The sequence below is a fragment of the Rhinatrema bivittatum genome, chromosome 4 (genome assembly GCF_901001135.1).
Source record: "Rhinatrema bivittatum chromosome 4, aRhiBiv1.1, whole genome shotgun sequence".
NCBI lineage: Eukaryota > Metazoa > Chordata > Amphibia > Gymnophiona > Rhinatrematidae > Rhinatrema > Rhinatrema bivittatum.
In genome coordinates, this window is record NC_042618.1 from 78,324,033 (window position 1) to 78,336,148 (window position 12,116).

Here is a 12,116-nt window from a genome sequence, read left to right on the forward strand (position 1 = left end):
CTTCCAGAGAGGTGGTGCCACTCTCCTGACTCTCGATCCCACTCCCAACTCCACTCCCTTCCTGCACCTGCGCTGACAACTCCTTCACTCTCTGTCCTCTCTGTCTAGCCCTACCCTGCCGTCTTCCTCCCTCCACACTCATTTGCCTAGACCCTTCCCCCTCTCCCCTCCTCTTATCCCCTCCCTCCTCCCTTTCTCCGTTCCTACTGTCCCTACTCCTAATCCTTCTCCTTCTCCTTTTCCACTCCTGCCCTCCTCCTCCTCGCCTCCCTCCTGTCTCCTCCTCCCTCGTCCTCATCCTCATCTCCTCATGCCTCTCTTCTCTTCTTTACCCACACATTCCACACTCCATCCTCTCCTGCTCCTCACCACTACTTTCCACACTACACTTCACCACTCCTCCACACAAAAGACAGACAAACAAGACAATGCACAAAAACTTTTGCATACAGATAAATACAATAGACAAAGGTAATAACAGATGAGAAACAATACACAGGACAAATCACTCAGTTAATCACTAGAACTCTCTTCCAAAATTCCAGCTAACCTCCAACCAGCTCTCCTCTCTCTCCAACTCCTGATACACCCTCAATGAGGCAAATGCAGAAAGTGATATATATATATATATATTAACAAAGAAAATAGCATGTCATGTATGAAATGATGCACAATGTGTAAAATGACACGCAGCGCAATACTTACATACACAGTGTGGTATTTCATTAATTTCTGTAACCATGCTGTGATGATCAAGGAAAGGTTAGACAGGACATAATCACTTGGGAGACAGCTAACTGCCACAGAAAACCACAAGAATGTACATGCAGAGCACAAAACAAAAATTAGGAATCCCAGGAAGACCCTAAAACCTCTCAATGCTACATTTCTAAGGGGGCCTGGCTTCTCCCAGGACACCTGGGAACCTAAACAGGAAGCAACCAATCATGAAGGGGGTGTGGCCAGAGCTTCTTGGGGCTAGCCCAGGTGACTTTGATTGGGATAGAACAGAGGCCCAGGTGGAGGAAGGAGAGTGCGGAGAACAACCGGAGCCAATGGAGGTAGAGGTACCCACCAGAACAGAGCAGAAGCCGGAGCTGATGGACAACTCAGAGTAAACAGGAATGAAGGTGAGAGCTCAGGCTTGAGCCCCTAGTAGCAGAAGCCTAGAAAGTTGCAAAACACTGTGGGGGTAATTTTCAAAAGCAGTTACATGCGTAAATGTAGCTACTATTGTAGCAATTTTCAAAAGCCATTTACTCAAGTAAAGTGCACTTATGTGAGTAAATCCTATAGACAAGTCAATGGCATATATTGTAGCAATTTTCAAAAACCCACTTACTCAAGTAAAGTGAATTTACTCCAATAAACCTGGTTTTTACTCGAGTAAATGCTTTTTAAAATCAGGCCCTGTGGGAATTATCCAGTTGAATGACATCTGGGTCTGCGGGAGGTGAGTGGAGACTGAACCCAGCAGAGCTTCTTAAGCAGGCTCTGTGAATAAAAACACAAAAAAACTGTTTTGTTTTCTATTTTGAACTTGATTTAAAAAAAGAGCTGCTCCATAGCAGTGCCCTGAACCTTTGCAGGCATTGCCGTTTCTCTGGGACAAGCCAGGCTGAAAAAAAAAGAAACCTTGTGTTTTATTTTTCTACTTTGTATTTGACTTAAAAGGGAACCACTCCATAACAGTGCTCTGGACATTTGCCAGCACTGTCTTTTCCCTAAGATGAGCATATCTGGAAAAGAATTGGGGGGTTTTTCACAGAATGAGAACTGGAAAGGGAGTAACTCCACACCAGTGCTCTGGACTTTTGTAATACCTGCCGTTTCGCTAAGCTAGGCCCACTGTGGGGAAAAACTGTGTTTTGCTTTCTTTGTTCCCAGGCCAGGCAGTAAAGAAGGACTGTGTTTGATTCTTGAACCCAGCTGAAGAGGTGCTAATTCTCAAAGATATGCTAAGCCTGTGAGCTGCTCCACAGTCTCCCTTAAGCAACCAGGGCTGGAGAAAAGCAAGGTTGGGGGCTTCCTCAAGGAAAAATTTGGCCTCTCTCTCTCTCTCTCTCACCCTCCCTGGGAAGTCTGTCTCAAGGAGTTTTGTTTTTTAGACACCAAACTAGCCTTGCTGTTACGTTCATCATTGAGTCTGGAGAATGAGGAGCACTGCTGACAGCCCGGCGTGATTGTGCTCATTCCATTCTTCCCCAGAAGGAGACAGCATTGCCCATCTCAACTATCTACCTGACCTTGTGGTACACCGGAGGCTTCAGCCCGAGGATGGAGACCTAAGGTTCTCACTCATTCCCCAACAGAGAGGAGTCCAGAGGTCCGCGTGGGAGCGCCACCGTGTGATCATCACACACGTCCATCTTTTTATCACGGGATGCCGACGCACCATATTTCTGCTATATTTCCCACGGCTTGATGAATCTAGTGGAAGTCTGGGCAATACAGCATATATAGACCTGAAACACACAAAGAAGACAGGATAGTGAAGAGACACACCTAAAAAAGTAAGAAAGAAAAAGGGAAGATCGGAATAACATATAACACACAGTATTACGTTCAGCCTCAGCCTTACTGTTCCTTATTCCAAAAGGTTTCAGTTCCCTAATTAGTTATCTTTATTTTTAGATTAGACTGCTTGCTGTGGCTAAACATTCGGGAGGGGGAGCTTCTCTCGCAGATCCCTTTTCTGTAATATATGGCTCAGAAAACACACCGGAAGACTTTTTCTTTTTAGAATTGTACAGATAATTCATCTTTTATTAGTACTGAATCATAACAGCAAGCATGTGTTTCATTATATGTAAATAGGTTGTAAGTGTTTTATAAAATGTTCCAGTCTAACTATGATATTGGTAGGGTACAACTCAATGTATACTCTGATAGAGTCCTAACCTTCTCCAAATAGCCAGTATTCCAATCACTCCTTATATACAGTTTTTCTCTGTCTCACCTCTGTCTCACCTCTGACAGAGTCAGAGGTGAGACAGACACCAGTACACACCAGTACATACCAGTACACACAATTTCTTTTATTCTACAAGTAGCTTACGTTCCCATACCCCCACATCTGTTTCTCCTCCGGTGTTCTCATGCACAGTTTCCGTAGTGAACTTTGGGTTCACCTTTTCGGGTCACGGTGCTTCACAGGCACATGCACACGTCCTCTGCCAGATACCAAGTTTCCCTAAGCTGCTACAATGGTACAAGAATAGAACAAATTTTCACAGTTTCACAGCCCCTATGCCTCGAGAGGTCACAAGTTGCTACAAAACTGTTACAAGTGTTAGATCTTGTCCCTACATTACTTACCTTAATGAAATTCATTTTCATTTTCTCTTTCTTGGGAGTAATCTCCTGAAAGATACAAATAGATTAAAGATTAGAAATGGTAACCATAACCTAACTATCGCTGTGAAAGAAATTTAGTATCTCTGATACTTATCTAACAGCGTTGTTAGATTGATAAAGAAAACTGGTTTTCGGAAATTGAACTGTATCTGGAAAAAGTAAAGTTAAATTTAAATGAACGTTCCATTTGAAAGATAATTAAATACCTGAGCTAATACTTATGTTATCTCATTTAAAATTAATTGAAACAATGTTTCCATGACCTGATTTTTAACTATTTTACCAGTCATTATTACCAGCTTAGCTCTTAAAAATAGAGTTTAACTATTTTATCACAGTGTCCTTAAATTTATTCTAATTTGCTTCATTGTAAATTCTCTTGGGAACCTGAATACTCCAACATTAAGAAACATTAATTGAAACTCAAGCCGAAACCATCAATCACATACATGACAGTGGAGAGGAGAAGTTCATCCCCGACCCAGGGGGTTTACATTTTGATTATTGCTTCCCTAAGCCTGTCAGGAAGCACTGCTTGGGATAGGATGCCATTGATTATATTGGAGAGCCATGGGACTAGTTCTTGCTTAAGGTTGCAAATGAACCCTGGGGGAATTAGATCTAGGGGGCTGAGGAACTGGTTAATTGTTCTGGAGTATATTTCCCATTTCTTTAGGGGTGATTGTTCTGAAGTCAGCTAGCATGATATAGTTTGGAGGGAGATGAGATGTTCCTGCAGAAAGTGAGAATATGGGCCGGATTTTAAAAAGGTTACGTGCGTAAACTGTCTTACGTGCGCCGGGACTATTTTAAAAAGGCCCGGCGACGTGCGTAAAGCCCCGGGACGTGTGTAAGTCCCGGGACTTCACAAAAGGGGCGGTCCGGGGCCAGAGGCCTCCAAAAGAGTGGCCATTGCCGCTGTGTTAGAAGATCGCGTGCCGGCAGCCTGCCGGCACACGCAATTTGCACCTGCTCGGAGGCAGGCGCAAAAGGTAAGACAAAGGATGGGGGGGTTAGAGTAGGGCTAGGGGGGGAAAGGTTAGGGGAAGGGGTGGGAAGATCAGGTTAGGGGGAAGGGAATGGGGGAAGGCAGCGTGGCTCGGTGCGCATGCACATGTGCGCCCGCGCACACCTTTTTAAAATCTACCCCTATGGTTATTAAGGGAGGTGTGAAGGAGAGAGAATTGTCAAAGGAGGAACATATCTCTAGGATCTTATCTGTTCAGAATTTGGCAAAGTCCTCTGTTGTGTGGCCTCCTATAGAAGTGAAAGTGGTCTGATAAATAGATTTGGTTAGCATGTGAACTGATTCAAATATTTTATTAAGATGGTCCATATAGAATTCTACCTATTTTGGAGATATAGACCTTCTTTGGCAGATGAATGGCTGCTCTATACTTCGCATGCAATTTGCAGATATGTCTGTTAATGTCTGTTTTGTTTCCACTAGGCTTGTTCAAGTGGCGGGATTGCTGTTTTAGGAGAAGACTCTGATGGAACCTTGGAGAGGTTCCCTAGGGTGTTTCATTGGCCTGGATTTTAGCAGAGCTAGGGTATTCATTACTGCGGTAAATTTGATGTTCCATTGTTGGACTAGGACGTCTGGTGGGTCTAAAGGTGTTACTGTCTCAGATATATTGAGAAGCTATTTAAGGCTTTCACTTGTGACTGAGGAAAAGTTCCTGGATGTAGATTTAGGGGGAGGGGGGAAGACAGGTTTACACAGGGTTAGGAATGGTGGCTCGGACCAGGTAGTGGTCTGACCAAGAGTACTCTACTGGAGTCAAGATTGAGGTTAGCTGAATGAAAGATTAGGTCAAGTGAATGACTGTATTTGTGCTTGGGGACCTTGAATAACTGAGTGAGTCCAGGATCCTCCATGTTGCATAAGAAGGTAATAGTGATGCTTCATCTGTGGGGGAGGGGGGTGGGTTCTTTTCTTGATAGTTGAAGCCTCCAAGAATTAAGAGTTTGTGAGGCAACGCTACTGTGGTTTGAAAACCTTGAGGCAAGGAAAGGTAATGAGCTTAATAATTTGACTAGAACAGGTATGGCATGAAAGGTGTCAGAGGACTGAGGCCATCTTTTAGATCCTTTTATAAGGCAGGGCTGGCACATCCACCAGGTGAACTAGGTGGTCACCTAGGGAACCAACCAGTAGGGGGCGGCAAAGAGAAGCCATATGGGGACACAAGCAGAGCCCATCCCACTCGCTGCCGAGAGTAGAGGCTCGACAGGCTGTCAGTGGAGCCCATCTGGTTTGGAGCCGAGAGAAGACTCAGCAACCACGAGCGGCACCCATACTACTTCTGGTCGAGAGAATATACTCGGCGTTGTGAGCGGCACCCATCCTGCTTGCAAACGAGAAAAGCAGACTCAGTGGGCCACGAGCAGAGCCCATCCTGTTCACTGCCGAGAGAAGTCTCGGCAACCACAAGTGGCACCCATCCTGCTCATGGCCAAGAGAAGAGACTTGGCGAGCTGCGAGCAGCTCCCATCCCACTCACAGCTGAGAATAACAGTCTCAGAGGGCTGCAAGCGATGCCTCTGTTTGTGTGTGTGTGTGTATGAGATAGAAAGAGAGAGAGCCTGTATGAGGGAGTGACAGTGCATGTGTGTGTGAGAGAAAGGGAACTTGTATAAGAGTGTGTGTGCCAGAAAGAGAGAGGGAACCTGTGAGGAGGGGGTGTGCAAGAGACAGAAAATGTCTGTATGAGGGGGTGTATGAGAGAGAGAAAGATGGAAGGTGTGTGTGTATATGTGTGTGTGTGTGAGAGAGAGAGGGAGACTTTATGAGGGAATGTGTACGTGAGTGTGAAAGAGAGAGAGAGCTTGCATGATGGTGTGTGTGTGAGTGATGGAGATTGTGTGTGTACAAAAGAGCAATGATATTAGTGAGAGGGGAGGAAGTGTGTGTGAATGAGACAAGGAACCTAAGTGTGTGTGTGAGAGAGAAAGGGCTTGTCTGAGTGAACAAGGGCAACTGTAGATGAAGGAGAGAGAGTGTGAGAGCGAGAAAGCATATGTGTGTGTCTAGTAGAGCATGCATGTGTGGGAGAGCCTGTGTGTGAGAAAGAACAAATATGTATAATTATGTGTATGTATATGAGAGAAAGGAAAAGATTTGTGCATAACAACCCTCACTTCTCACCCCATCAGCTAATCCATGACAATCTCAGGGCATCTAGAAATCAAATGTTCCTAGGTAGTTTTGTTAGTTTTATTCATTGGGTGTTAATATTTGATGTGTGCACTCTTTTTCATTTTTTGTTTTTGGAGCTGGAACAATTTTTTTTTTTAGATTTTAATTATTGGATGTCGCTTTATTTGTCTGCTGCTTTGAAATATTCCTTTTACTAGTATGGTTTTAATATTATTGATAAAAACATAAGAAATTGCTATACTGGGTCAGACCAAGGGTCCATCAAGCCCAGCATCCTGTTTCCAATAGTGGCCAATCCAGGCTACAAGTACCTGGCAAGTACCCAAAAACTAAGTATATCCCACGCTACTGATGCTAGTAATAGCAGTGGCTATTTTCTAAGTCAACTTGATTAATAGCAAGAACTTATCCAAACCTTTTTTAAACCCAGCTACACTAACTGCACTAAGCACATCTCCTGGCAACAAATTCCAGAGTTTAATTGTGCATTGAGTGAAAAAGAATTTTCTCAGATTTGTTTTAAATGTGCTACATGTTTTATATTTCTTCATTTTATTGTTGCATAATGTTTACGTGTGTGTTTGGGCCAGGGAGGTCGGGGCCTGGGCCTGGTGGGGCCAGGGCCTGGTGGGGCCAGGGCCTGGTGGGGGGTGGGGGGTGGAGGGGAGCCCAAGGCTGAAGGCTCACCTAGGGTGCCTATACCCTTGCACCGGCCGTGTTATAATGTCATAATGGCCACTGAGCTGAGCTGTTACTTCTTAACACTTCTTCCTCTTGAAGGTCCAAAAGTGTTGTCTGATCATGGAAAATGTCCTCATGCTATGGTTCATGTGCCCTTTCCAACACCAGCAGAAATTGTGCATCTTCCTGCCAGTCGGCGGTGTTGTCCCTCCTGCCCTCTTCAGCTCTCCCAGCTTCCCCCTGCTTCCCTCTTCTGCTGCTCATGTTGTGCTTCAAAATTTCTCCTGTGCAGGAGCAGCCCATACATCTCATGGCCAAACAGGTATTCTGAGGCCGATTTCAAATTTCAGTTAAAACGTTTAGTCTGCATCACCGAGAGTGGGCTACCGTCATTGAACAGTGGCATTCTGTGTTAACTCCCATATTAATAGTACCATTAGCCAAAATGATGCTAATGTACTAAAATGTGAAAACAATTCTCTGTGAAAGAATAAGCGGAAACTTCAGAATTCCTGGTTTTTCATGTGTTCTTGAAAGCGGTCAAGTTTGCAATTTGTTTTGCAAATTTCCAGCTTTGAAATACTAAAGTTCCACATGCAGTCCACTAAATGCAAAATAATATTTAAATTCAAAATTAATGAGCTGTTGTGATGCAAGATCATGTAAAGCAGCTCATTAATTGTTATTATTTAGGAGAGTTGTGGGTGGATCCTTGGACCGATGGCAGATGACCACGCCCCCGGGGGAAGATCCCGAGAGGGACCACCAGTCAGGCTCAGAGTTAGGAGACAGACAGTATACTGAACCACCAGAGGTGGCAGTAGTGAGCTGGAATGCCCGGCTGGGCTGTAGTCCCTCAGATACTGGAACAGCGATCCCTGGAGGCTGAGCTGTAGAGAAACTGAAATATAGTGAGTAGGCAGGGTATGCAGAGTTCATGGACAGAACCTGATGGTAACACTCACACAATGTCTCACAGAAGCCCAGGAGCTGGAATGAAGTAGGCCCTCGAGGAGCAAGTACCTGGTTCCAGGGAAAGCTCTGAGAGAGCGATGGTAACTCAGAGATGTAGTAAGCAGCGATGACTTCCAGGCAGAAGTGAATTCTGAAGAAGTCCAGGAACGAGGGCCTCGAGGAGCGAGTACTGGTTCCAGACTGCAATCTACAAAGTAAGAGAGAACGAGGCCCCCGAGGAGCGGGTACCCCTGGTTAGTCCGAGGAGGCAGAGTAGCATAGATAGAACGAATCCATATCATTTATCCATTATCCATATCCGTTATCCATATCCTTTCTAACTCGAGTTGTTAGCAATTCAGAGACCTTTAAATATCTGAAGCGGATGATGTCATCTCAGGGGGATGCCTCTGAGGTTCGCGCCACTTCTGGTACTTGAGGCGGGGCCGCACCGCGCATGCGCCCCTAGGCATCAGGTCAACATGGCGGATTGCAGCGTCGGGCTAGTCCGGGGACGCCAGACAAGGACTGCCGTGGCAGCCAGCCTTCCATCAACCCCGGAGGGAGTCGCCAATGCGGTAAGGTGGGCGGAGTGGAGATGTCAGGCAGCGACAGTCACAACAGTACCCCCCTTCAAAGGGTGATCTCCTCTTCAGGTACCAGGTTTAGGTTTTGAAGGATGCGTGAGATGGAACTGATGAAGCATCTCTTTGTCCAGGATATTGGCCTGAGGCTCCCAAGAGTATTCTTCGGGGCCGAAACCTTTCCACTTTAGAAGGTATTGAAAAGTCTTGCCTCTTTTACGAACATCCAGAATCTCTTCGACTTTGTATTCTAAGTCGTCTTCTACATTGATGACAGGTGGATCTTGAGTCTTGGAAGGGTCCATTTGGAAGCCTTCCTTAGATACAATGTAGCCTAGAAAAGGCACTGAGTCTTTGTGAAATTCACATTTAGAGAATTTGGCATACAGCCGGTGTTCACGAAGACGATGGAGTACTTGCTTGAGATCTGTAATGTGGGTATCCAAATCCTGGGAGAAGATTAGTATGTCGTCCAGGTATACCACAACGTTCTTGTACAGCAGATCCCGCAAGATATCATTCATCATATTTTGGAAAATGGTGGGTGCATTGCACGACCCAAACGGCATTACAAGATACTTGAAATGGCTGTCTCGCGTATTGAAGGCCGTCTCCCATTCATCGCCGCTCCGAATGCGAATGAGGTTGTAGGACCCCTTCAGGTCAAGCTTTGAAACTATCTTGGCCCCTTGCAGCCTGTCAAACAGCTCCGAGATTAATGGCACGGGGTAACGGTCTTTGATCGTGATTTCATTTAGATCTCAGTAATCGATACATGGACGTAGGGTACCGTCCTTCTTCTCCACAAAGAAAAAGCCTACGCGGCCGGCGACTTTGATGGTCGGATAAAGCCCTTCTGGAGATTTTCTTCAATGTATTCCGACATTGCTTTATTCTCTTCAGCTGAGAGGGGGTACACCCGTCCTTTCGGTGGCTCAGCATTGGGCTTCAGCCTTATGGCACAGTCATAGGGCCTATGTGGAGGAAGAATATCAGCTGCTTCTTTGGAGAATACATCCCTGAAGGATGCGTATTGGGGCGGCAGTTCTGGCATCGCTGGAGTCGTAGGCATGCATATGATAGGAGAGATCTCCTTAAGGCACTTCCCATGACATTCTGAGCCCCAGCAGGAGAGATCCAGGGATGCCTAGTCAAATTGGGGTTGGTGCACTTGCAGCCAGGGTAACCCCAGGACGATAGGGTGCATAGCCCTCTCCAGTACAAAGAAGGAAATTGATTCCGTATGCAGGGCCCCGGTGTGAAGAGTAACTGGTACGGTTTCGCAAGCCACGTTGCCTGGTAAGGGCTCGCCATGAATGGAGGATAACAGAAGTGGATCTTTCAACTTGATGAGGAGAATCTTCAGGTCTTCACTAGACGTCTGAGAATGAAGTTGCCTCCTGCCCTTGAGTCCACCAGGGCAGGAGTCTGAACCATGATCGGTCCGTAGGTCAAAGAGACTTGGAGAGAGAGCGGAGGAGATGTTGCTGTATGGCCTAAGAACAGTCCTCCTGCAGGAATTAGGCCCGTCTGTTTCCCGGATGAATGGAGCATGAAGAAACATCATGGCCGGGTTGACCACAGTACATGCAAAGTCCACGCTTCTTCCAAAATCTTCTCTCCTTTGAAGTCAAGCGTCCATGACCAAGTTGCATAGGTTCATCTGTATCAGCAGCAGGGATTACTGGAACCATCTGAGGTGTAGAGACAGCACTGACCTGTTTCAACCCGGTTAACACCCTAGGCCGGAGTTCCTTCACCTTGTCCCGGAGCCGGTGATCAATCCGAGTGGCCAAGGCTACTAATTCATCCAGCGAGTCAGGTGTTTGGCAAGCAGCCAGCTCATCCTTTAAATGGTTTTCCAGGCCTCCGCAAAAGAGAGTCTTGAGACATTTGGGGTCCCAGAGAAGTTCTGCCACAAGAGTTTTGAACTCTATGGCGAATTCAGCCAATGATCTGTTGCCTTTCTTCAAATCCACTAAAGCAGAACCAGCTACAGAAGTTCGAGCAGGGTCATCAAAAATGGATTTAAACAAGTCCATAAATCAATCCTTCTATGTCCTGCAAAATAGAGTCCTTGCATTCCCACAAGGTGGATGCCCAAGACACGGCCCTACCATCCAGGTATGAAAGGATGTAGGTAGTCTTGGAGTGAGCTGTAGGAAATAGAGACGGCTGTAAGGCAAAGTGCATGCAGCACTGGTTCAAAAAGCCCCGGGTCTTCTGGATTTCTCCGGAAAAGCAGATTGGAGCCATCAGTGGTACAGCAGTCTTCAAAGTTACCTCCGGTAACTGACCTTCTTGGTTGGAGGCTGTGCCTTGAACCTTCTGTGTGTGTAGCTGATGAAATGCTGCAGTAAGTTTCTCTAAGGCATCTTGCTGCTCCACAATGCACTGGGCCAGGCCAGGTATGGCCTGCAAGGCATTGAGTTGTGCCGGATCCATGGAGTTAGCAATCTGCTATTATTTAGGAGAGTTGTGGGTGGATCCTTGGACCGGTGGCAGATGACCACGCCCCCGGGGGAAGATCCCGAGAGGGACCACCGGTCAGGCTCAGAGTTAGGAGACAGACACACACTAGTTCTTTTATTAGACAGTATACTGAACCACCAGAGGTGGCAGTAGTGAGCTGGAATGCCCGGCTGGGCTGTAGTCCCTCAGATACTGGAACAGCGATCCCTGGAGGCTGAGCTGTAGAGAAACTGAAATATAGTGAGTAGGCAGGGTATGCAGAGTTCATGGACAGAACCTGATGGTAACACTCACACAATGTCTCATAGAAGCCCAGGAACTGGAATGAAGTAGGCCCTCGAGGAGCGAGTACCTGGTTCCAGGGAAAGCTCTGAGAGAGCGATGGTAACTCACAGATGTAGTAAGCAGCGATGACTTCCAGGCAGAAGTGAATTCCGAAGAAGTCCGGGAACGAGGGCCCTCGAGGAGCGAGTACCGGTTCCAGACTGCAATTTACAAAGTAAGAGAGAACGAGGCCCCCGAGGTGCGGGTAGGAGGCAGAGTAGCGTAGATAGAACGAATCCATATCCGTTATCCATATCCGTTATCCATATCCTTGCTAACTCGAGTTAGCAATTCAGAGACCTTTAAATATCTGAAGCAGATGACATCATCTCAGGGGGACGCCCCTGAGGTTCGCGCCACTTCTGGTACTTGAGGCGGGGCCGCACCGCACATGCACCCCTAGGCATCAGGTCAACATGGCGGATTGCAGCGTCGGCCGGACAAGGACGGCCAAAATATGCTGCGGCAACCATCCTTCCATCAAACCCGGAGGAAGTCGCCAATGCGGTAAGGTGGGTGGAGTGGAGATGTCGGGCAGTGACGGTCATAACATTAATTATGAATTCAGTTAAAACTAGTGT

At 46.5% G+C, this 12,116-nt stretch overlaps 1 long non-coding RNA gene across 2 annotated transcripts in view; it reads left to right on the forward strand.

Moving 5' to 3' along the window:
- The first annotated feature begins 999 nt into the window (after nt 1-999).
- LOC115089321 overlaps nt 1,000-12,116 on the forward strand; it is a 43,607-nt gene continuing 32,490 nt past the window's right edge. For both annotated transcript variants that reach the window (XR_003856071.1, XR_003856070.1), the window contains exon 1: nt 1,000-1,130. This is a non-coding gene — a long non-coding RNA (uncharacterized LOC115089321). The remainder of the gene's footprint in view (nt 1,131-12,116) is intronic.